This window comes from Hippopotamus amphibius, chromosome 13 (genome assembly GCF_030028045.1).
Source record: "Hippopotamus amphibius kiboko isolate mHipAmp2 chromosome 13, mHipAmp2.hap2, whole genome shotgun sequence".
Classification (NCBI taxonomy): domain Eukaryota; kingdom Metazoa; phylum Chordata; class Mammalia; order Artiodactyla; family Hippopotamidae; genus Hippopotamus; species Hippopotamus amphibius.
In genome coordinates, this window is record NC_080198.1 from 13,258,563 (window position 1) to 13,284,596 (window position 26,034).

The following is a 26,034-nucleotide window of genomic DNA, read 5'->3' on the forward strand; positions in this document are numbered from 1 at the left end:
TTGAATGATTACAAATTTAGGATCATACTGAAATACTGTTTTGCAACCTGTTAACCTGTTTTTTCTACTTAACATGTTGTGAACACGTTTCCATATTTTTAAAGTCTTCAAAAATAATGGTTTATAATGACTTTAGTACTCATTGTATAATACATTAGTTTTTAACTATTATTTACGTTTCTGATATAGAAAGTAATTACATGACATGTTTCTGAAATGCAGAGTTATTTACTGAAGAACAAGTTCAGATGGTGGTAGAGGTAAGGTTCTCAAGTTAAGCACAGTTGGCTCTTAGAGATTATCATACTAAGTCAAGTAAGCCAGACAGAAAAAGACAAATATCATATGATATCACTTATATATGGAATCTAAAAAAATTGATACAAATGAACTTACATACAAAACATAAATAGACCCACAAACATAGAAAACAAACTTATGGTTATCAAAGGGGAAAGTGGGAAGGCGATAAGTTATGAGTTCAGATATACACACCACTATATATAAAACAGGCAACCAACAAGGACCTACTATATAGCACAGGGAACTATATCAATATTTTAAATAACCTATAAGGGAAAATAATCTGAAAACAAAGATATATGCATAACTGCATCACTTTGCTGTTTACCTGAAATTAACACAACATTGTAAATGAAATATACTTCAATAAAAAATATACTTAGGCTCCAAAAAAGCATTTGCTGGGGATATGACCCCACCAGGTGATTCTCCTGTAGACCATCTCATGCCCTGGATAGAGACACTGATCTAATCAGGGTACTCTAGGAAGTCTAAATTGGCTATCTACTTGGAATCATACTATTCTTTTCCCTAACAAGATAATCTAACCAATGACTTTTCTTTTAAAATAATAATGGTGAATAATTACATAATACATTACAAATATTAACTCATTTCATCTTCATAATAATCCTTTGATGTAGGTGCTATTATTACCCCTATTTAATGAATGAAGAAATGGAGGCCAAAAGAGTTTATATAAGGGGATAAAGATACTGCAGTAATTGCAGAGACAGAAACTGAACTCAGTACTATGGCTACAGATTCCATGTAATTAATTACCTTCTTCAAAATTATGAAGAAATTCACCAAATATGAGGCTCATTCAAGAACATATACTTAGTTATCAGGAGATTCAAGATCAGAACTCACGGGGTAAATTCAAGATCTTTCCAACACACTCCACAAAATTATCTGGTAAGTGAGATTCAAGCAGAAAAGGAAGAAAGACACGCTTATTTGTTCATAGTTCTAGTGACTGCAAGTTCATTATCAACAGGTTGATTACATACAGACATAAATAATGCAGTTTGAGAAACGGTATGATCTTTTTTCTACTATCTCCATTCTTTATGCTACACTATATCACCAAAAGCACATAGGTCCCCATGTTCATAGGAAGTGGCTGGATTAATATTCTGCTTTCTATAAAGAAAAATCAGAGCTGTTTCACCTCAGAAATAACTCTAAGACACAGCAGACACTTCAGCCTGCAAACCTATGAGCTACGGATAGCCCACATATGTAATCATGACTGGTTTGCATCTCAGGAGGCAGCTGGACTATGAGAAATTAGTAGAACAGAAGGAACTGAGCCATGGTCTGCCCCTTCCAGGATCAACCAAAGAAATGTAATCATCCTGGGTAGTTCTAAGATCTATTTTCTGCCACAGTGCACATTTCACTCTTCCTCAAGCAAATCACCAAGTCCATACTAGAAAGTGATCACAACAAACCACATTCTCATCACTGTGTCAATGAGTGGGGACATGGAGCCATTAGCAGACCTCACCAGCAGTCCTCCTAGAGCCATCTGTGAAACATCTTTGAAAATGGGCTAAGTGGGATCCTACAGGTCATAACAGGTACTCCTGTCCCATTTCCACACTTAAAGTCAAATGACATTCTTACACAGGGTGATCCCACATATTCCTTTACTTCTCTGTCCCCAAATGTCTAGAAACTAGCCTCCCACCACCACCATGACTACATACATACACACACACACAAATTCTTTCAACTTGCTATGAGAAGAGGATCAGTAAGTAAACTAGGAGTCCTGAGTTCAAAGCTGTACTATAAAAGTACCTTTACGTTTAAAAATTTACTTAACTTAGAGTCTCCTTTTCATTATTTTTGGAAAAGGGAGTTGATGGTATAATCTATCCACTTTCTTTTCTACCCCCCAAATTACAGTCCTAATATAATCCATTACATTATAGACACACGCTACACTTAACCAATTTCAGCACCCCACTGACGAAGGTGTAATTCTTCAAGAATCTGATTTTATCACCATCTCCCTTTTCACTCCTAATTGGTTTCTTAGGGTAATTAAAGGGGGGTAACGTCAAAGTCCTCAAGTATTTAGAACCATCTAAGCTGTTCCTTTGGCAGTTCTTTCCAGAGATGAACTAAAATGGCGCCATTTCCTGTTAGTCATTTTTAGCCTGGTGAGCTAATCAGTTCACAGCATCCAGCAAGATTTTGGCTCTGAGATTGTGAACTAAGTAGTGATTTAGAGATGCTGAAATGCACACTGTAGAATCGCCAAACTGTGGAAATGCATCCCATAGAACTTATCTTATTTCCAGAATATAAATGAATTAATCAGTAAGCTTGCCACCCACATGCCAAAAACATCCCTGATTAAATTTAATGTAGTGAGTCTGTGCAATCACTACCAAACTAACCACTGATTAAACAAAGGCCTCTGAGTGCTAATTGTTTTAATGTGCAGTTTATTTCTGCTCTTGTCTGAAGGGCATACCTTTGAAATCATTGCTAGTTTGGGGCACACACCCACATTTGGAATTCAGTCTGGGTTTATTTCTCAAGGCAGCCCAGCTCTATTACACACAGGGCAACTAATGCATCAGACATTTAGACAGATGCCTATTTAGTTAATTTGTCATAGTGGCACTAAGATTTCTCAGCTACCTTGTGGATACGTGGAGAAACCTGTTTAATCACAAAGTAATTAGTTACCTAATTTCCTCTCTGCATGTATAAACAGGAGAGAACCAGCTCCTTTTTTACCCCAGAGATAAAAGTTAAAGGTTGAAATATACCTAAGATTCCTCTCTTCTCTGTCCTACACTTTTGAATTTCAGGCATAACGATATTTGCCTGCCCTTGGATGATAAATGAGTAAGGGAATTCCAAGATGTTATAAAGAGACTGAGATTTGTCAAGACTAGTTCTCTATTTTCCTCCCAGACAGATATAGCTAGATAGATTTAGATATATCATACACTAACTAGAATCTAATTTATATAACAAATCCACTTGCAGACTCCTACTGTAGTTTAACAATAGTTCAGACTGCATGTATTGTGTTCCTGTTATCCAACAGGTGCCATGTAAGAGAATCAAATTCCCGCTCTCAAAGTAGCTGAAAACTTAGTGGTAGTAAATGGGGAGTAATATTTCTGGGCTGAAAATGTATCCCGTGGTAATTTATCAAAGACTGTCTTATTCGAAGTCCTATAGAATCATATTCATGGAAATACTGGACATTCTAAAGTATACTTTCTGACTTAAAATAAAGCTGAGTGTTAAATATCTAATGTTGATCCGTAATGAATATATAGGACACAAGTCAAAGCATTTGGCCCTAAGAGGTCTGGGAAACATTCTCTTAGACTTAAAGAACAGCCCTGACTTTGCTTTAATACCAAATCTAGTATATTGAGTACACAGGAAAATGTGTTCAGGCTAAACACGTTCATGGCTTCTTATCTCATAGCCCACATCTATCACACAATCAATTCCTGTGGACTCTACCTTCTAACTATTGCTGCTACGTATCCTAAATATGATCTCTTCTCATCCCTTCCACTACTGCAATCCTAGCCTGAGAGCTGAAAGGTTCCAGAGGACAATTTAACAATATATTAGTATATAAGGAATATCATGTATAAGATGGAAAGCCTTGGTCCTATGTGACTCCATGTGGCAGAATCAAAATCCATACAGTGGTATTTTCCAGTGTACATAAGAAAATCTAATATTCTCCAAAAACCAAACAGGTTACCTTAGGAAGCCATCGGTGTTTTCACATAGCTGTTGAGGAACGTTTTAGAGAGGGATCAGCACGGTCAATTAAGAACGAGAAAGTAGGGAAGGAGATGGATGAGAAAACAGTTCCAGCCAATCCCAAATGTTATGCTTTCAAATTGTCACTTTCTCATAAAGTTCATGAGTCATAGATGAGATAGGATTGTTATGTACAACATACACGGCATGTTTATAGTGGTGTAGAACCATGAAGCAATATCCTATTAGAAACTGGGATGCCATTCAAATATTCCTTTCATTCCAAATGAATCTTTCCTGCTTTGATTTGTATACATCATTTCAGGATTTCACAAACCAGCTGTGAAATTGCTGATTTGTCTTCAGTATGAATTTCTTTGTTAGGAAAGAAAATGGCTCTTTGAAACGGTCTTTTTCCTATGAGAAGAGGAGATACTTTTGCTTCTTTTGCTAACACACGCAGGTCAAAGGAAACCTACGTATTCCTAAACGGCTGTATCACCTTAGGAAATGGTTCTTTCAGTGGCTGCTATGATAAATTTCTATACCACACGGCCACGTTTGGCACAGGAGCCAGGAAAGGAGGTGAATGGTATCTTTTAGACACAGGCAAAGTTCACTCGTCAGAAGCTCTTTGCATCCCTGAAAGGGAAATTCCCCTGGCACCATCTCTGAGACATGACAGACGCATGCCAATAAATGCATTTAATTCTTAATTGACTTCCTTTTAAAATCCTATAATAAGTGTATCACTCCGCTGCTTGAGTATATTGGAGAAACCATAAAAATCACTTTGGCAATTTCATCTTTGGTTTCAGTACCTGAGAGCCCATACTCTTTCGGTATCTAAAAACCTCAACCCAAGCACACTGCTTGAGTGTGGTGGCAGCTGTTGCTACTGCAAATGACCTTCCCCTGCTGAGAACTCTCCAGCAATCCTCCGAGAAGTCTCCAGTATTGTGACATTTCTAGGAAACTCAAAAGAGCAATGCTGTTCTTTACCAATGAATCAGTTTGCATAGAAGGCATTGTATGTCCTTCAACTACAGAGCTCAATAAATGAAATGTTTAATTAATCTGATCCCAGGACATTAAGGCTCCTTGTCTCAGGAGTATGGGAACCTCAATCACAGTTAACAGCCCTTACTTAAAAATCTTTCAAGAGGACAAAATCTCCATCCTACTATAGTATATATATATATATTTTTTTTTTGGAAGAAAAAGAAAGCTGTCAGAGTACAAAATATAACAAAAGCAGGTTTTAAGAGAACAAAATGAGCAGCGAAGAGAATTATTCTTTTATTGATATACTTTAAAATTTAAGTCTGAAGGTCACTTCCAAAGAGGATTCCACAACATTCCTTAATAAATAGTTGTAACTACAGTAATCTGACTACCGTACTTAGCACATAAGATGTTCAGTAGTTATTGAAAAAAGATTGAATGCAATTGTTGATAACTTAAAAAAATCAGTCTCTTTTTAGTCCCGTTTCACAATAAAAATACTCTCTTCATACACGTTTTCAATGACTATTCATTGCTTTGGTGTTGCAGTAAGACTGATAACGGAATTATTTTATTATATTAGCCCTTGTCCACACGTAGTTCACAATCTACTTAGCAATAATTGTTTCCTTTCTCTATTATGCTCTTTGGAATTTGCTTGTAACACCAAAGCTCCATCCACAAAGACAAGGACAGTGTCTAACAAAGCCTGGATCCCTAGCATCCTGCAGCACTGTGACAGCTTTGGATTGCCTACTTTGACTTTTACTTGAAAAGGAAAATCAACTTTTATCTTATTTAAGTCTCCGCCAGTACTTTCTTTCTCTTGACTTTCTTTCTCTTGAAGGCAAGTCTAACTCTATCTAACATTAGGTGAAGAAATGTTAACGTTCTAATGGGTTTGATGGTATAGTTATCAGAAAAAGTTCTAAAAAAAGAATTTGCAAAATAAAATAAGCATGGAGCTACAAAAGTATTTCACATCATTGTATACCTCACGTTTGGAAACCTCAAAAATCCTCTATGCAGGGGAAGGACAGACGATAGAATTTTCAGTTTAAATAGAACATGGCACACACAGATTATAAGACAAGTCCAAGCTATTAAAACCTACTGTTCACTCAGTGCCTAAATGGGTTGCTTGCCTTAGTCCAGCATAAGGATTTTCATTCCCTTACATAAAACCCATCCATAAAATTGCAAAAAAGTCTAAGTGAGCTCTGATAGTGTTTTGTTAGTCAGAAAGTGTGCTGCACAAAATGAATTGGAAAAGAAACCCAAAGCTTTTATTTTCCTAAATTATATGATGCAGATGAAACTGCAAAAAAAGAAAAAAAAATTATCTGGGAAAATTGGTCCAGTTTGGGATACACAGCTGAAAACAGATGAAGCTTTTTAGGTATCCCTTCTATATTTATATAGCCTGAGTTTTCAATAAATGGAAAGCATTGTGCAGAAGGCGTTAGAAATATATTCGTGATTTTCACATTAAAAGTGAAGGGAAACATACAGGGAATAAGTAAAGGGAAAACTCTGAATCTTGCTGAAGGGGGAAAAAATGCATTTTACCAGCTGGAGAAAGGCCTGGGTAATAAGTAGAGAATGTGATTTGTGAGGCAAGTTGCAAAAGGCACTCTAAGATGGGAGAGGGAAAATAAAATGAAGACGACAGCATGTTTGGGACTTATCGGGCAAAAATAAAATCACTTTCAACATGCATCCCACACACAGACACTCAGGCAGATTTAGTTGATCAATTCTGACAATAACAGAAAGTAGTACAAGTGGAAGAGGTCCAGCCATTCTCAAGGTACACAGTTCTGTCTGCAAATTAAACAACTAGCTTCCACATCTGAGCAATACTCCACTGCCAGGCAAGAGCCATGAAGCGAGCTTGTCCTACACTATCTGCTCTATTCCATATCATTTTTGAACTGATTCTCTGCAGCCTGGAATAGGTGGTGTTGGCGCTCAAGCTTCTATCCCAGATGGTAAATGTAGCAAGTTACATTAAAATAAAATAGTAGAAAATTCTTGATGGAGAAGATGCTCACATTCTTCTCCTGGACTGCTTTCCCAAAGCCTTACCACTAAAGCCTATAATATAAAAAAATGTATGAATGGGTCATTTTAATAACATCTCGTATATGAATATCAGCAGGCTTGATAATAACAGTGTGAGTAATAACATACTCATGCCATCTCAGGGAGTTGGTAGATTCTTATTCTGAGTAGTAGACAAACCAAATGTAGACCTTGAAATTTAATTGGCACCTCCTATAATTTCAAGTCAAAAAAGTTAATACAGCATAAATGCTCTCACTCTGAATAATAACTTTGAGTCACTACATACCAGAGAATACCACAAGTAAGAGTAATACGCAATAAACCATGTGGGGAAAAAAAAATTAGGGATTTTTTTTTCTATCTCTAAATGTGGTATGCTCATTTATTCTGACAACTGCAATTTAGTTTTAATTATTTATCATACAGTGGTGAATGTGCTACAGAATATTTCATAAAGTAATGAAAACTTAAAACTGTAATGGGAAGTCATGTTAAGAGGCAACATTATATTAAATATTTGCTTAGAATAATGCAAAAGCAAGGAATTTATAGCAGGCACACAAGTGACTGAGCTTTCACAAGGCAGTAACAGTAGGTGGTCAGCTTTTGTCCTAAATGTATCTGCACTGTTTTCTCTTAAACCTCCTTGTCTCACCCACCTCAGTGAACTTTTATTGTTCTTAAAGCTCATCCTAATAACACCTTGAATTTAAAGTGTTTCAAAATTTACACATTTTCCCATTCATGATCTTAATTTAATCCACAGATTCTCAACCAGAGGCAATTGTGCTTCCCCTAAGAGGTAACAACTTTGAAAGTACCTAAAGACATCTTTGGTTGTCACAACTAGGAAGGTGCTACCGGGTAGAGGTTACTGACAAAGCATGGGGCATCCTTCCACCAAGAATTGCCTGGCCGCAAATGTCAGTAGCCAAGGCTGAAAAACCCTACTTTAATTCTACAGCTGCACTGTGTGGTAAACAAAGTATCTCCATTTGTGAATAAGAAACTAAGGCCTATCAGTCTTTAACATATACCAAATTAAATAAATAAATAAATAAATAAATAAAAAATAAAATTAACTACAGCTAAGTATCTTCCTTCAGTGTATATTTCATAAAACATTACAAAAGTCCAGTGATCTGTAGAAATTGTGGGAAAGCTTGGTGACCGAAATAAAAAGTCTTGAAAATAATAAAGTGAAGTTCCTGAAATCAAGGGACAGACAGAAAACAAACAAGTATGGGAAAAAGGGAACGACATACAGGCACCAGGGTATAACAGAGAGGAACGAAAACCAAATACCTAGATCTGGGTCCCAGGCCTGCCACTCACCCATCAGATACAGACATAACATTTTCAACTCTAAGCCTAGTTTCTAACTTGTAATATGATGCTTACTCAATGAGAATTCATATGCAAAGCTCTTTAGAAGACATAGGTGCTGTCCAAATGTTATTATCATCAACATTAGAGACAACTTTCACTGGTCTCTTCCTCCTCCCTTATCATCTGGTTAGTGACGTCCTAATTTGTGTTCACAGACTGACTTAAACTAGGCTTAGGTCCAAAAGCAAACACATGTCCAGATCCCATAAAGATATGGTTGGGTGGGGGGGGGGGAAGAGGATGCATGCAAAAGAGAAGTTAAAAACAAGGGGTCTGAAGTCCAAAAGTCTTAAATTCAGAGAGACTAAATAATCAGCTAACTATTGCAATATAGCTTTGGGTGAATTACTTAACCTAAGTCTCCATTTTCTAATTTGGATAATAGTACCTGTGCCTCATAAGGTTACAAGAACTAAACAAAATACAAGAAAAATAACTGTGTCAGAGTATACAATAGCTGCTGTGATATTAATAACCACAAAGCATATTTTAATAGTAACCATCATGTGATATTCCTGTATATTTTTTTGAGAATCCCTCTTATGCCTGGCAATGCCCTGGGGATCTGAGAAGTAATGGTGGATGAAATGGACAAGGTCTCTGCCCTCATAAGCCCCACATTTCAATGGGGGAAATGAGCAAATCAATATATGAATAATAAAAGTAATCAAAAATAAAAAAAAGTTAAAGGACAGGAAATAAAGTAAGACATGAGATGCTAATTCAAAGTATCTGTGAAGCCAAAAATGAGAGTTTCCAGAAATGATGTGAGAACAGACTGTGTGAATGGAATTATTAAATACAGGATTTGTGATTCAGGATGTTTAAAGTCAATTATAGTACGGGTGGTGAGTTCACAAACACGAGCAAATAAAATGCATCTAGCAGGAGAAAATGATTTAAAAGGTAGGAAAACTCTCCCATTATTTTCTTAAGCAGTATTTCATCCTAAAATAAAATATTTCATCTAATGAATATCTAGGCCTCCTTCTTACTTATTAGGAAGTATCTAAATGCTTAATAAGACAGAAAAAATAAGACTATTTCTGCAATACTCAATGAAACGTCTTGAATCAGAATAGCAGAAAGTAACAAGATATCAGCTATGCAGATATAATTGAAAACGCTAAATTAATAAGAAATCTTGGCACATACAGTCATATTGATTCCACCGAAGAGGAGATTAATAGTAGAAGGTTGGATGCCACTTCAAGGAAATAATTCAATTAAACAAAAATTCATGAGCAGAGATCTTTAGCGGTAAGTTTATCAAAGGATAGATAAAAGAAATTCTAGAATTAGGATATAAATCATATGGCAGAATATTGGTTGTTTTGCTTTGTTACTAAAACATATCACTTTTGGATTTCTTATCTCATTTCTCATAAATACCATAACATCAGCCCCTATCTGAAATAAAGTTACTGTTCATTCTAATGGGCAAAAAAATAAGGCAGCAGAAATGGAAGCAGTTTAAACACTTTTAAAAACACTAATAAATTCTTCAATATGCTTAGAATAATCACACAGCACAAAGTACACAGGAGATTTAGAATCTAGTCACCTTGATCAACTTCAATGAAGAGAAAACCAAACTCATAATTCTAGACTCTAGGAATGCTCTCCAGATCTTAAATTATTTTTAATGGCCCTTTATCTACTCAAAGTAATCATGTAACTACTAAATATGGGTTTTTTTTCTTTGTGATTTGCATATATTATCTACTATGCTTTTGTGAATACAATAGTCTCTGAAACAAAAAAAAAAATTAAAAATTAAATTAACTAGCTTAAAACCAACTAAGAAAACAACATACCCTGGCAAAAAAAGAATAAATAATTTAAGATAATCTTTTTTCAGAAGTCTTTAGACATCAACGTTATTGATGACTTTAGAAAAAACCAAAAGTGCTTTAGAAGACCACTGAATCATCAAATACAATTATCAAGCCAATACGTATTTGAAGGGATTTACCACTTTTATCACATTACTCAAGTACGTGATTTAGGTTCCTTAGTGGAAGGGCTTCTCATCATCAGCTATGTTAAATCTACAGTTTAACCCAGAAAAAGAGGACATATTTTATAACAGCTAAAAAGGTAAAATCAAAGCGATGTTCTATCATTTGACCATTACTACAAGCAATATTGTTTCACTTGCTATGAATGCCTTCCAACTTTTATTTCCTTTTTCTTGTTCATATCTATGGAAAATAATCAATGGAAATGTAAGAGAAGTAAGGGAAAAGTAGAAGATAGTTTTTATCTTTATTGACATATAAATACTGTGAATTTATGGAAACATATGTACGAAATATCATAATGTTATAAATAAAGCAATAGTAAGGTCCCAAAGGAGATATACAAAAATGTAATAAATGTAACTTAAACACTTAAAATATTTTGCTAAAGGTTCATTTGGAAGTCCATTTTATTTCCAACATGACTTACTGTATTAAGTTATAATCAAAAATCTAATCAAGAGTATTTTTACCATTCAAATATGTTGGAGGGAAAAACAAATTTGATCATTTCATTAGTGACTGTTGGCTTTAGTAAGCGTTATCCCTTCATTCATTGAGTCAATATGTATCTAGTACCTATTATAGGCCAAGCAATATTCCACCTATAAATATGAACGTAGAGCGTGTGTATAAATAATCACAGGTTGCAATGCCATACATATTGAGATGATTTGTATTATTAGGCCAAAATAAAATAAAATCAGTGAAACAGTTTGATGTGCTCACTTTCCTAACAGTTGATTTTTATTATATAAAATAGACTGGATAAAAATATATCAACTAGACAACTAGTTAAAATGGGAAAACAGCATCCTCTTTTTACTATCTATGCTCCAGGGCATTGCTTCAAATAAGCTAAACCAACTTTATTTTTCAGTGGAATCCATGGTGTATAATATACAGAAAAATATGAAACCTGCCTCCATAATATATTACAAATCAAGAAAAATTAGTAGTACTAACTCAATTTTTTAAAATTGAACAGTATCTTTTTTGCCAACATGTAGCCTTAAGAGACTGTATAGTATTTTATAACCAGGGCAAAATTAAATAATAACTCATTTCCTGGCTATCCAAAAATCCCCTAGTACAGAAATGGCAGTAGCCCTATGAGGAAGCAGAGGGAAGGGCAAATTCATTCCTTCAATTTATTACTAATGTCCCCTTAATGACTTGATTACACAAGGACATATTTCCTAAGAGACCATTAGTGATGCAGTCCTGAGCGCCCTAGCTCCAAACTGGGACCTCTCAATGTAAGTGAGAGGGGTCAGAATCCAAAGGAAACACAAAAATCAGAATTCAGCAAAATGACTCTAAATAGATATTCCTTAATTTATTTGCTGTTATTTGCCCTTCACTTTGCTGTTACCATTAAAAAATACTTTGGGAACAGCATGTCACCATATTTTATTAGCATTCCTGGAGCAAATATTTAATATCCTAGATGGCTATGTTCAACTTCCCAAATGTTAACTGATGTCATTACAAATTGCTTGTGGCATATTCAAGGTGTACCAGGAAATTAATGATGGAGCTTATAGGAGAGAAAATACATTTTAATAACTGGTCAGGAAGATCATTTACTCATTAGCTTCTTTGCTATAGTAAGTAGTAAGACATTCCTATTTAGAATTCTGAAAATATTTAGATAATGACACTCTGTAAATACGTGAGAAGGTAACATTAGCATTGTAAGCAGAATTTCCCTTCTTCAGATTTATGTGTAATATTTACAACTGCTATTACTAACTATTCTTTTAAAATAATTTCTTCTCTTCCTCTATTAATTAGAACAAGAACACAATCAGTGAAAGTTTCTATTTTAAACAATTAGGAATTATATTGATCACTGAATATTATGTTCCGGGTTTCCATGATCACCGTCTACTTGCGTCTTCATTTGGGACCTGGTAAGAATTATAACAGTTTTGGTTTTGGATTGCATAACCATATTTAAAACGTACTGTTATTCCCCCAAATGAATATGAAAAAAGAGGGATAGAATGCAAATTATTTCACAAGCAAAGCTTCCAAAATGGTTGTTACCTTTATCTCCCACTATTATCATAGAATCACCTTTAATTAGAGCTCTCAACCATCATAACTTCATAAGTATATAATAATGTGAATAATTAATAAAAATTAATAACAGTTCTCTGAAGGTGGCAGAAATCTGCGATGGCCCCCAAGATTCCTGCCCCCTGGTATACATTACTTTTGTAACCCTCTCCCTATAAATGAGGATATGAACATAATGGATTTGACTCCTATGATGATACTACCTTATATGACGAAGGTCATTGGATTATGGTTCCATATCAGTTGGCTTTGAGTTATTCCAAAGGGAGATTCTCTTGCAATCTTGACCTATTGAGGTAAGAACTTAAAAGCGGGCTTCCCTGGTGGTGCAGTGATTGGGACTCCGCCGGCCAATGCAGGGGACATGGGTTCGAGCCCTGGTCTGGGAGGATCCCACATGCCGCTGAGCAACTAAGCCCACGAGCCCCAACTACTGAAGCCCACGCACCTAGAGCCCAAGCTCGGCAACAAGAGAAGCCACTGCAATGAGAAGCCCGAAACGAAGAGTAGCCCCCACTCTCCACAACTACAGAAAGCCCGTGCACAGCAATGAAGACACAACGCAGTCAGTAAATAAAAAAATAAATTAAAAAAATTAAAAATATATATACCTCACTATTTTTCAAAAGAAAAAAAAAGAACTTAAAAGGGACAGCCTCCCTTCATGAAGGGAGAAGTGTGAATAGCGATTGTCCTCTTGAATGTGAGGAAGTAAGCTGTTGTGTTCAAAGGTGCTTACTAGAGCATCGTGTGGCAAGGACCAGAGGGCAGCCTCTGAGCTCTGAGAGCAGTCCTGACTGACAGAAAGCTACCAAGGAAAGGGGCCCAGACCTCAGTCTCACAATTCCACCAAAATGGAAGCTGCCGACAATCCCAGCAAGTTTAGAAACAGCTATTTCCCTAATTTAGCCTCCAGATGAGGGATGGCCAGCTGATATTTCCGTATCAGCATTATGAAACCCTGAGCAGATAAGCCGGCTGAACCACACTGGGCTCCTGGGCCATGGGATTCGCGAGACAAGAAAAGCTTAAAATAATCCACAGTTATTATCTGTGGTCATTTGTTACGCAGTAATAAAAATCTACTATAGATGGGCTATTGTGTTTTCAATACTTTCAAAGACTTTCCAGGCATTGTGCCAAATCCTATATTGGGTTGGCCAAAAACTTCGTTTGGGTTTTTCCATAAGATGTTATGAAACACCCAAATGAACTTTTTGGCCCTTCCAATGTTTACTGTCCCATTCAAACAAAATTAGTAAGTTAAACATTACTATCAACCCTATGCTACAGATGAAGTAAAAGTGTACAGGGTAAATATCTTGGTCAAGGTCACACAGCTAATAGAGATGACAGCAGAAATTGTAACGCTCTTCAACACTCCATTCTGCTCTCCTTGTGAGAAAGAGCACAGAGGCCACGGTCCTAAAACCTCGGTTCCGATCCCATTTTGCTGTGAATCAGTCATGACATTTAAAGGAAAACACTGATTCACCCTCCTCATCCCTGGTCTACTAATTAAAGACTCGTATATCCTCCAAAGTCCTTTCAAATCTAAGTTTCCCTCATGAAATTAAAAGCTCATGTTCTTAACTGGCCACATAGAAATGAATGTGGTTTTATGTAGAAAAATTAAATTACAAGGGCCAGTGACAAGGTAACCTTATTTTGTCAAGAGATCCACCTCCTCTCTATGAGACACAAAACCCACATTGAAAACATTTTAGGGTGATGTACAAATCCCTAGAAAGGGATTAGTATCTAAGAGATGGCTCATTTTAAATTCCATTTTTGGCACACATCGCAGCTAAAGTAGACATAGAAAATGATTTAAAATCCCTCTGCAGGAATCTTGAAAAGAATAAAATCTAAAAGTGGGGCCCAAGCCATTTATACATTACTAATAAGAAAAAAAAAAATCAAATTGTACACTTTAAATATATGCAGTTTATTGTATGTCAATTATATCTCAATAAAAGTACTTTAAAAAAACCTTAAAAAAATAAAAATAAAAGTGGGGCCCAGTGACACAGTGACAACACTCATTATGTAGGAGATAAGGTGTAAGTATGTTTGCAGGTTTTTCAAAAGAAGTGTCTATGGGAGGCAGTACTGTGAGTGGAAAGCAAAGCCACACTTTGGTGGGACAATTTTTCCTGACTCTCTTACTTTCTAGGTCTAAGATTCTCTTTTCTTGAGTTCCTTCCAACTCACTGGATCTCATTTATGTGTTTTTCCAAGAACCCCTTCTTTCCCCACCTTTCAACTTCTTGCCCAGAATATGCTATTTCAACTACTCTCCATACTTCTTCTTATAAACGTCAACAAATGTCTGAACTTGACCCAATGAGCTAGATCCTTTGCCCCAATGCTACCAGTTCTCCACAAAAAAATAACAACTGAGTCTGTCTTCGTCACCCATCTATCTGCTCCCTTTCATTAGCACTAACTTACCCTGGAAACAAATAACATTTGTAGTCATGAGATGCCACACAACTGGAACATTATCTCACCGCAAAGGTCTCAGCATGATGTGGACTACTCTGCACCAGACCCCGTATACGCAGTGCTCTCTGGTTGTGATACCACAAGCTTGCTTCCAGTGATTCAACTTTTCATTTTTTCCTAGCACTTCTTTATCTCCTGCACAAAACTGTTCACCAATCCCTTTATATAGTGCTGGTGACAGCAGCTACCTGTATCTTGGTAATTTAAGGCCCTCTGCAATTTTTTAAGGTAGCTTGTTTAAAACAGGAGATGATTCTGTTTTCAGCAACTAATATTCTCAGTCCCAACAGAAAACCCCCCATGCATTAGGAGGGCTCAAGGGAATTCTTTCACCATCTGCATCTTCACTTGTTCCATATATAACCTCATTTCACCGTTACAACAAATCCTCCTCCTGAAGTTCAGCTGGATTTCACCACATCCAGACAACACAAGTATCAACAGGCTATGATATGCTATGTTATGGTGTCAGGAGAATACATGTTGTTCTGCCACTTTAACAAGCTTTTCCCTTTACATATCCACCAAGTGACTATTTTCAGTGCTAACCTAACAGAGTGCTCAAGCTTATCATCCAAACTTCCAGATATGATGAATGACCAAGGAAAAAACACATTTGTTAAGGAAGCAGCCCATATAAAGCTTGTAAAGCTTTGATTGATCATGTTTACCCAATGGATACAAATGTTATTGGCCTTTAAAAAATATTTGGGGAGGGGGTTATGTTTTTTTTTTTTTCTTTTTTCTTTTCCTTTTTGAAAATCGCTTTTTGGACCAGTGTCTGCTCAGGCTTACACAATGGAATGGTATGGGATAGTGGTTACCAGTGATTTTTTATAAATAAAAGTGATTCCTTTTTTTCTAGAACACGTGAAAGTGGTCTACCTGCAAGTAAGGAAATGTTCCTTTTCCTTTTCAGGGCTCTTTATTGCCTGTATTATTTGTGTATATACAAACTAAAGCAATTTGTGTTAATAAACTAAAATACTTTAGTTTGGCTCTGGAGCCAAATATTAACTAGCTTTCTAAATTATCTTCAGCATCATATTTAGCCCTGTTTATGCCTATGATAAAAATTCACCCAGCTAATCATTCAACAATTTTTAATTGTGTGCCTATTATGGGCCAGAAAATTTTATAGGCGCTCAGTTTATACCACTAAATAGTTGAGTCTCTGCTCTGATGACGCTTACATTCTAGGATGGAGACCATGAACAAACAAACATGTAACATATCAGGTGGTGAAAAGTGCTATGTAACAACGAGGACAAAGAGAGGAGGTATAGACACTCTTTTAGAGATGATGATCCAGGAAGGCCTCTGATGAGAAAATATTTGAGCAGAAATTCAAAGAAATAAGGAGGCCCCCATGCAGATATCTGGGGGGAAGAACAGTCCACGAAGAGGGGACAAGTGTATGAGCCCTGAGGAACTTGAAGAGAACACTGAATAGTAATGTGCGTCAACATTCTTTGAAGACTTTTAGTAAGGCATGCTATTATCGTATCTTCAAAGTACCACATGTTCTGCCACTTCTCTGTCTAGACTTGGGTTGCTATTTGTTCCCCAAAACATAACTCACCATGGAAGACACTGTAAAGCCCAGAATAACTGTTGTCACTCAACTAATACATATAGAATAACGCATTATCATTGGCCTCATCACTCAGTTTTAGAGCCGTTTTATCGTAGAGAATACAGTCCTTAGCAATTTCCCTTTTAATCAAAAGGATACCTAATATGACAAGAAATCCCCGATCCAGACTACAACATCAGCTAAAGAGAAAAAGAGCAATTTCCCCTGCAAAACTGATTTCAAAACCAGCATCATCTGTCATCATCATCATCAATCACAAGAGGCAGCTGCTTTGGCAGCATTATTTTAAGTCCATATTTAACGAGATGACAGCTTAACCTTCTCAGCAGAGCAGAGCAGAGCAATCTCTCCTTACAACCCCAACCAAGTACACAGAAGTAGATTTGCTCGAATGTAGAAATTGGCTTTCATCTGATTTCATAAACACGCAATGGCATTTGATGATTTAATAGGTACTTAGATTTTTCTTTTGAACATTCAACATTCTATCAGGGCTGGTGAGGCCTGTGTAACTCAAGGATGATTGCAGTCACTACATCAGCAAGAACTTATCAACAGAATTGACTGTGCATGATGGCCAGGGAGAAAGCCATCCATGCAAATGTACCTTCCAGAGCAAAAAGAGATAGTTACCTAAGTACACAGCAGAACATAACGCACGTGTGCTTCACACATGATAGATATTTCTTTCCCCATTCTATGCTTCTATTTAACTGATAGCCTCCTCTCACTGTTCACATCCATGCCCCAAAGCTTTCCTGAGCTCTATGTAGGTATTTACACTACTTACTCAGCCTGCAGGGACCATACCGACATCTCTATATGTTCATATTCCAGCCGCAGTCACTGAGCAAATTTCAACATCAACCCCTTCCATAAAACTTTTCCAGGAACCCCAGAGAAGTAATTTTTGCCTTCTCTGAATTTCCCATTAGACTTCATTCTATACCTCTTTTAGGAACTCACCTTGTATTCTACCTGATGATACTGTCACTTGTTTGCATCTATCATCCTGTTTTTCCCATTAATGAAAAAAAAATTACTTACGGGCAATTATAATAGCACTGTATCTTTGTACTTACTAAAATAATCTTTCTCTATAACACTGTTACCAGGGTATGCAGTAAATTAACAAATGCTACATATCCCAATTATGCTTCACCTTCAAACAAATATCCTTAGTTAAAAACGTGCCTTCCATCATTTCCATCATAGCTAAGGGCCAGAATCAAAGGAAGTATCTATGAAAGCTACTGAAAGCAAACGTCAAAAACAGCAGTTCTATTATGCAAAAGAAATTTTAAAAAGACAATGGCAAAAAAAAAAAAATCTCCCCATTAAAAGTTTCCTTTCAGAGTAAGAAGCATTAGGAATTTTTTTTTTCATTATGATTCCCGCAACAGCTAGCACACCGCCTTGATGACAGTTTGTTGAATGAATAAGTAAATGATTGCATGATTATGTGTACATTATTGGAGCTCAGACATAGACTGTCAAAATTTCAGGGAGGGAAGATGGCTGCAGGAGGGCCATGTCCAAGATAAGCAGGGAGAACAGGTTGAATTATAGGAAAAATGGAAAGGACATAGATCAATACTGTTGTTATACAGCATCCTGATACAGAATATGAGGTTAAGAACTGTATCTGTACCTGAGGAAAATAATCAGAATCACTGACAATCTGAAACATGAGCATCCAGCAAGGTGTTCATCTAGAGAATGGGACAGTGTAAGAATGTGAGAGAGTGAGGGGGAGAAAGCAAACACGCGCACACACACGTACCTACGTGACTGCCAGTTGCCAGTTAAGTTGGAGGAAGGGGTAGAAGAAAAAAGGTTAATTCTCAAAAGGCAACTCTATTTACTACAGAGATGTATGTATTGATTCATGAAAAATATGATAACTTCAGCATAGCTAGACAGCTTATGATTAATGATAGGATACCTAGTTAAAGGTAGCTGAAAGGTACATCATTTTTCATGACACAGGACCAATGAGACTCAATTAATAAAATGAAATATTAAGTTAAATTTAGAATTTTTCACCACACAGTCATTTCTCTGAAGAAGAAAATATGTGCACTCATTTTTATTGTTTCAGATTAAAATGGTAGGAAACTTAAAAGCATGTACAGGGTAAATTACTAAAACTCAGCGTTCATAGAGATTTTCTTTTGCCTACTTCAAAGTCTGTACTTCTGAAGAACAGTTACAAGAGTTTCAATGCAATGTGAGCTTTTAAGAAATTAATTATAGCAGGAGAATCACATTCAGAGTCTGTGCGCACACGGTCATTGCCTTTTTCTGAAATTATGAGAACCTTCACTTAGGAACCTATCAATTGTGACATTCCCCAACCTGCTTATCTTGTGCATCTTCATGTGCCAGAAACAACCTGGCACAGAGTGGCTACTCAGAAACTATCTGCTAAGCTGTGTTGAGTATTTCATCAACCTATCTGCTTTCCCCTAAGATTCAGAATCTCAAAACTGGCAGCTTAAAACCACAAATCAATTATGGATTCCCCCAGCCTCATGTCCTCCCTACCAAGCTAGCTAGCATCAGTTTATCTTCTATTATATCAGCAACTCCCACAATATGTTCTATGAAATACTGGTTATCAAAGGAGTAGGGGAGTGGGTTCTATCCTCAAAATACGTGAACGCTTGTCTTTGAAACAGTAACGTATTTTTAGTTTTAGAACTTCTTAGTTTATTTAATATGCATACATGGATTGTGTGTTTTATGGTAGATGGATTAAAATACATATAATACGTCTCAATTTGACTTTAGAATACTTTTTAATTAAAATATTGTATTGGATAGACGAAATCTTTTCATACATTGAACGTGAAATATCATGAATTACAAGGCTTTCAGGTTGTTTCAAATACTTTCCTGTAGGCAACCAGCATATATTAGTCTTTTTGATTGCATAGTCTTTTTGAACATAGATCATAAGGAACACTTGTAACATGATTACTTTATAAAATAAGAATTTGAACAATGTAGTTTCCGCATATAAATTATAAAAGTTTTAAGAATAACACATCTATCAATTTCAGAATCCTGACTTATGTTGACCTTATTTTTGAGAAAGGCTTTACCTTTTACTTGTCCATATTGAACTACAGTCTGTGTCTCCTTCATTCCATTTTGTTAATTTATTCAGCAAACATTAAACCCTAAATATACCCCATGAATGGGCCTGGAAATTGGTCATACAAAGATGACATAAAAGGTTTCTGCTCTAGCAGAGCCCTTGCCTCGTTTGAGAGAGAAAACTACAATAACTCAAAGCAGAGGTTGCCGACATGAGAAAGACATGCACACACTTACAAAGTAAGGCCAACTCTGCCTTGGATAGTCAGAGAAAGCTTCCAAGAGGTAGGCCTTCAAAGAATGCGTTCACCAAGAGGACAGAGGACTGAGGAGTATAACACATCCAAAGAGAGAAACCACATCTCCTGAGGTGTGGAAATAAAGAAATATAGAAGCTTGGAAGATTGAAGTGATGAGGTAAAACCAGACCCTGACCTGCTTGCCAACTAAGTAATTTAGCCGAGAACCTTAAGAGCAAATGTTACAGATCAGACGGCTCAAATTTTCCACCTTTTGTCTCCAAATTATTGCCATACTTGGGAATGTCCATTTGAGCAGACTTGCGCTGAATTTTTGCACATGCTTAGAGTTTCTAGGCCAAGTTCATCATTTCCTCTCAGGGCTGGTCCCTCATGAGATTATGAGGATCTGTACAAGGCAATGATTCTGTGATGTAGTGTATAATTAGTCTCTTACAATGCCTACTAAAGAAGGGTAACATCTCCAAATCCCTCTTTACCCATACCTAGTATTGATAATAGAGTACAAGAAGATTCAAACTACTATTCAAAGTGCATTTTTTTTTACCTCTGCAAATCTAACTAATGCACAGTGTGTATTTTGAATTTGTCATCTGCCTGCAACTTGGTGAAGAATTGTTATTAAAAAGAATTCCCCTCTAAGCTCACCTTTTCCATGACCCCTTTCCAATCAACCCTTCATATCTTCAATCTTTCCACCAATCTAAAATATTAGGCATATGCTTTAAGGATTTCCTTTTTATTATCTTTCCCTCATTTTTGGCTTAGGTTCTGCCTCCCTTTTCAGAATACCACATTAAAAGCAAAAGGAGAAAATTTAATTCTTAGGACAACACAGACTATACATTGCTTATCTTTCTATCCTCAGGACCTAGCGTAACACTTAATACATGCTAAACAGTTGATGATTGTTAGATGTATGGATGGATGAACGAACATGTGGATGAGAGGAAGACAGACTGGGGAAGGGATAAAAAGACAAGTGGAAAGGGAAGGGGAGCGGAGGGGAAAAGAAAGAAAAAAGGAATGAAAAGTGGAACAGAAAGAAGAGTTCAGTTATATCAATAATTTTATCTGTATTAGTCAGGACTCTGAATTGAATAACAAAGACCCAACTCAAACTAGCTTAAATAAAAGGGTAAATTATTGGTTTCTGTAGCTCCCAAATGCCCAGGGATATAGTTCAAGGGACTGGACAAAGTCGTAGGAAACAGGACCTGAGAAGACTGTAGTAGGGACTCAACTCTTCACAGACCCTTTCCCCGTCTCCTTGTTCACCCCCATCTGGGTGGCTTGGTTGAGCTTAATCATAGGGATATCAGCCACCTTCCTCTGCAGAGAGCTCCTCATCCTCAACACCCATACTCTGACGGTGCTTTCACAGTTCAGGCCTACGCCTTTCCTCACCCTTTGTCCTCAGGAATAGGGAACTGTGAAATGGTGAAACCTGGCACACTGGCCCATGAATTTTGATCACAATTGCTATTATATCTGTTATAAAATATAGAGCTATAATCATAATGCTGTAAATTATGCCATTGCATTTTCGATTACAGATGTTACTTTCTTTTTGAATTATGCAAAGAGATCACAGACATTAAATATTAGACTAACATTTAACATTTAATACAAGAATAGTAAGATTTTGGAATCATTTTTGCAAAAAATAGTACAGAGTTCATAACAATCTTGGCTGCATCTGAATAATATATAACTTCTGCCCCACCAATCTCACGCTAGGACATGAGGATCCAATGAGATGAAGCATGTGACAGCATACAGTAAACGCTTTGAAACTATAGTGGCCATCGTCGTTGGCCATTTTGCTGTTTTTAATATTAAATACTAAGAAACAGAGCAAGAAAGGTGAAGGAAAACATCTATCACCTTTTGATTTCTAAGATTTTCCTCTGATCATTGATAAAGTAAGTATTACTTACTGAATTTCTTTTTAAATAACTGCTTTCTTCCCAGAACCATTATACATTTTTCATGGTCTCTTGCCCAACACCTAAGACCACGCATGCAGATGCATTCTTTTTCTTTTCCTAGTATCTCTCAACACTTAGGAGCTGTGGTTGCATTAAATAAATGATGGTGTGAGGTGATTTATCCAATAAAGCAGAAAACAAGAGGATAAATGAGATCGCTCTAAAATTAAGAAACAAAAATAACTGGCCCACTCACTCCAATCATACCACATGGGAAAAATCAAGCCTGAACCTCTGCTACCTTGTCTGGTGTACAGTTTTAATTTTACAAAACAATTTAATCAAACACACCTGGGTTCCTCAGAAAAGCATGCTTTGTGCCAAAGCAGGGAACAAAGGGAAGAGAAGTACACAATCAAATTGGGGAATGGACACGGAATGTGTTGGTCACAAGGCAGCAAGATTTAGGTGAGTTACAGTAGCAGGACAAGTTGACAGCAATGACCTTGAGCAGCAAGTTCTGACTACAGGGCATCTGGATGGCCTCTTGGAAGAGGCAGAAGTTCAAATAGACATAGAAAGATAACTAGAACTTTCACAGGTAAGGACGGGAAGAAAAGGGTATCCCTGACAAAGGCAACAATTAAAGAAGGCAGAGAGGCACTATCAAACACTGGGTGAAATAGCAAGTGGCAAGTAGCAAGAGTATCAGGAACATGAAATGATGGTTAGAAAAATGGAAAAGTAACCATGGAAGATTCTCAGTGTCCGCATTACAGCTATCTATCCAATAGTATACTTAGCAGTAAGATGTAGGTAATAAAAATGGAATTAATTCACTAGAATACTTATGATATTTATAATTTTCCTAATTAGTATTATATTGGCCTCTTAAAATAAATATATCTAGCTGCTCTATTTATATGTTCATAATTCCAATAAGTAACACAAAGAATATCCATTATTTTAATTGTTTATTTTTAAATGTTTCCCTGAAAATTTGCTGCTTCTAATTTGCATTCCTTTGAAGGGAAATAGCACATTTATATATTGCCTTTGCCAAGGCCATGCTGAAAACCACCCTTTTGCCATACAAAGATATTTTTATTAATGGCATATAATCAAGCATGCCCTTCATTAGTCATTAAAACTTACTGCAAATATTCCACAGCTATGTAGCAATTGCAAAGAAAACAATGAACTTGATTTCAAACGGTAATGCCTATGATTCGTCTCATAAAACACAGAAAAAAAATCCTGCAGAAAGAAAGATATGCAGTGAAGGTTTTATTCCATTTGATGTACAAATGTTTAAAATATAGTTTTAATATCTGGCATTCACAATAACTCAGTTTTCTTAAATCAAGTTAGTGTTTTAATAAGCTTGCTGCCTGTCATTACCATTTTCACAGATGAGTTTTATTTTTTATCAACAATGAATAACTAATATGTAGGCTGATATAAAATTGACACCATCTTACCATTTTTCACCTACAAAAATGGTACTATTTTAGATTTAACCTAAAAGATTAAAATTGTAGAATCATACAATCTTAAAGTTAGAAAAGTGGTCTGAGAGATCTAGTGGATCCTTTGGCCTGGTTCATAAAAATCACCTCTGCTATGAAACAGCGATCATTTGATATCTGCTGTTGGAATGTTTGAAATACACTTAAAATAATATATGAATGGGAGCAAAAAGCAGTAGTCAATGCTGAATAAGCCCAACACTCAAATGGATGCTTCTCCTTATTCAATGACCTCATTTTAATTTTTTTTAAATAAAGGAAAAAAGAAAAAAAAAATCTCAAGCAAGTATCTAACCTCACAATAGAAAAGGTGCTTGAACATTATTTAGAATTTTTTAAATGACCAGATAAAGGACGTGAAGGCTTACTATTCAGACTAAATATACAATGCATTTATTTCTCTAATTTCAAACAAAACTAAAATTAGCATCCCTAGATAACATTCTTTCGTCTAAGTAGCTTGAAAGAATCAAGTGAATTATTCAAATCTAGAAAAGGAAACCACTAAGAAAATAGATCTTTTAATGCTCTTCAGCCTGCAACCTATCCAGGAAGAGAGAAATCAGATAAAAGATAACCTTGAGCTAACAAGGTTATAGGGGATTCTTTCAAAATGAGAGATTTTTCAAAATAAGTCAATCCTGCATCTCCATGTCAGGTAGGACAAAAGGGCACAGAGGGAGGGAAGCCTGTCTTCCTAGATCCACCCAAACCCCAGAATTCAGTAAGTAAACAGGAATATTGCTGACTAGACAAACAATCAATGAACATTTCTACACCTTTATCCCAATAAATGAGTTTACCTTACCCTGTCACCTCTTAATTCATAGCAGTTTTACCAATATGAAATTATTCACCTCTAAACTTTAGCTTTTCGAAGTAAGAAAGGAAAGTGTTTCAAGAAAGAAGGAAGCCAGGAAATCATGACTTGGCACACTAACCATACAAATGAGGAAAGTTAACTTTAGGGAAAATGAATTGCTCAAGATCCCACAGCTTGTGAAAACAAGAAGAGTCTCAAAACACTTGACCCAAGAGCCCTTGGCTCACTACTTCCTGTCCTCTTTGTTGTAATTTGATCATTTTTGCTATGGGATTGGCTAGTACATGTGTCTGTTCATGTCTCTGTGTATAGCTTAGACAGGCATTAATATAGTCAAGACTCAATTTTATACTGATTAATTAATCACTCCTAAATGGTCAGTAATCCTTTATAAGTCTAAAGATCTTTCCCATAAATTAAACTCTGTAATGCCGCAGGATTATCTGCAACTGGGTAACCAAATACAAATCACATTACTATCTCACAACTACCAAAGTACAAATTGCTAAAACAAGCAAGCCGATTAATTCTCCAGTATGTGATGTATGCACTAAACCAAAAGGAATAAAGACAGATAACTCTGTACAAAATATAAACGTGCTAGGTTGAAAAAAATCAAAAAGATGATTGAGATATTTGCTATTAAGAACAGAACCATTTGATCACTAAACATGACAACATGTAGAATGTTTACATGGGTAAGTTGTGTTCCAAAATGCATTTTGGTAATATTAGAATTTAACATAGCAAAAATATAAATTTCATAAAAAGTAAAGATTTACAGCTGAATAAATATGTGAAAGAAGACAAATGCAATGTGTATTATATTTATTCAGATAATAAAGTTCAGGTAGTTAACTTTCCTACTTTAAAAAGTATACAGTTTTGAAACATATTGATAAATGACATTTAATAATTTTATCTGTAAATGAATTTTGAGGGTCACATATTATATTTAAAATCACCTACTATCATATGGTTTAATATAAAATCCATCACTATTGCTTTCTGTATTTTTTATTTACATAAGTTGTAGATTAATCCCAAAAGTCATAAGAAAAAGTAATCCCAGTTAGTATCAACATAAAAACTTTTGCACAATTATTCACATATAAAATATATTTATATATATTACACACATATATTTAAATAAAATGGTACATACCCCCAAATGTGTTATTCATCTTAAGTTCAATTGCATATCACCTACAAATAAAGAAATGTATTTTAGAATAAAGCATAAACCTAGACTTTTTTTTTTGATAATAAGTTGCATTCCAGAGGCATCAATGGTGTTAGAAAAAGTCTCAGTGGCAAGTTATGTTCAAAAAAGTTTCTCAGTCAATTACAGAGAACTTGATTTTACCAAGATATTCCTTAAACTGGGTAATTAAGATACCCTGATGAGCAAGAAGACTGTCACAGCGAATCCATAAGAAAGGCCAACAGGATGACCTATATCTAAACATCTGAAATGAGAAAGATACTCAAACTGCAATATGTTTAAATAAGCAAAATTAAGTATTTGATTTTCATATTAAAGTCAAAACTCTGTCTCATTTGAAACTAAAGGTTAAATTACATAAGACCATAAAGAGCAACAATATTCATTCCTTATAAACTACATAGAAACAATTCCCTTAACTTTTCTTTAA

General features: G+C 35.8%; 1 protein-coding gene across 5 annotated transcripts in view; it reads right to left on the reverse strand.

The window, feature by feature from the left end:
* CNTN4 (contactin 4) overlaps positions 1-26,034 on the reverse strand; it is a 780,243-nt gene that overhangs the window by 729,944 nt on the left and 24,265 nt on the right. For 4 of the 5 annotated variants that reach the window (XM_057706194.1, XM_057706187.1, XM_057706189.1 and 1 more), the window contains exon 2: positions 25,545-25,585. The exons of the other annotated variant lie outside the window; for it this stretch is intronic. The gene's annotated coding sequence lies outside the window, so the exon portion shown is untranslated. The remainder of the gene's footprint in view (positions 1-25,544; positions 25,586-26,034) is intronic. 5 annotated transcript variants of the gene reach the window in all.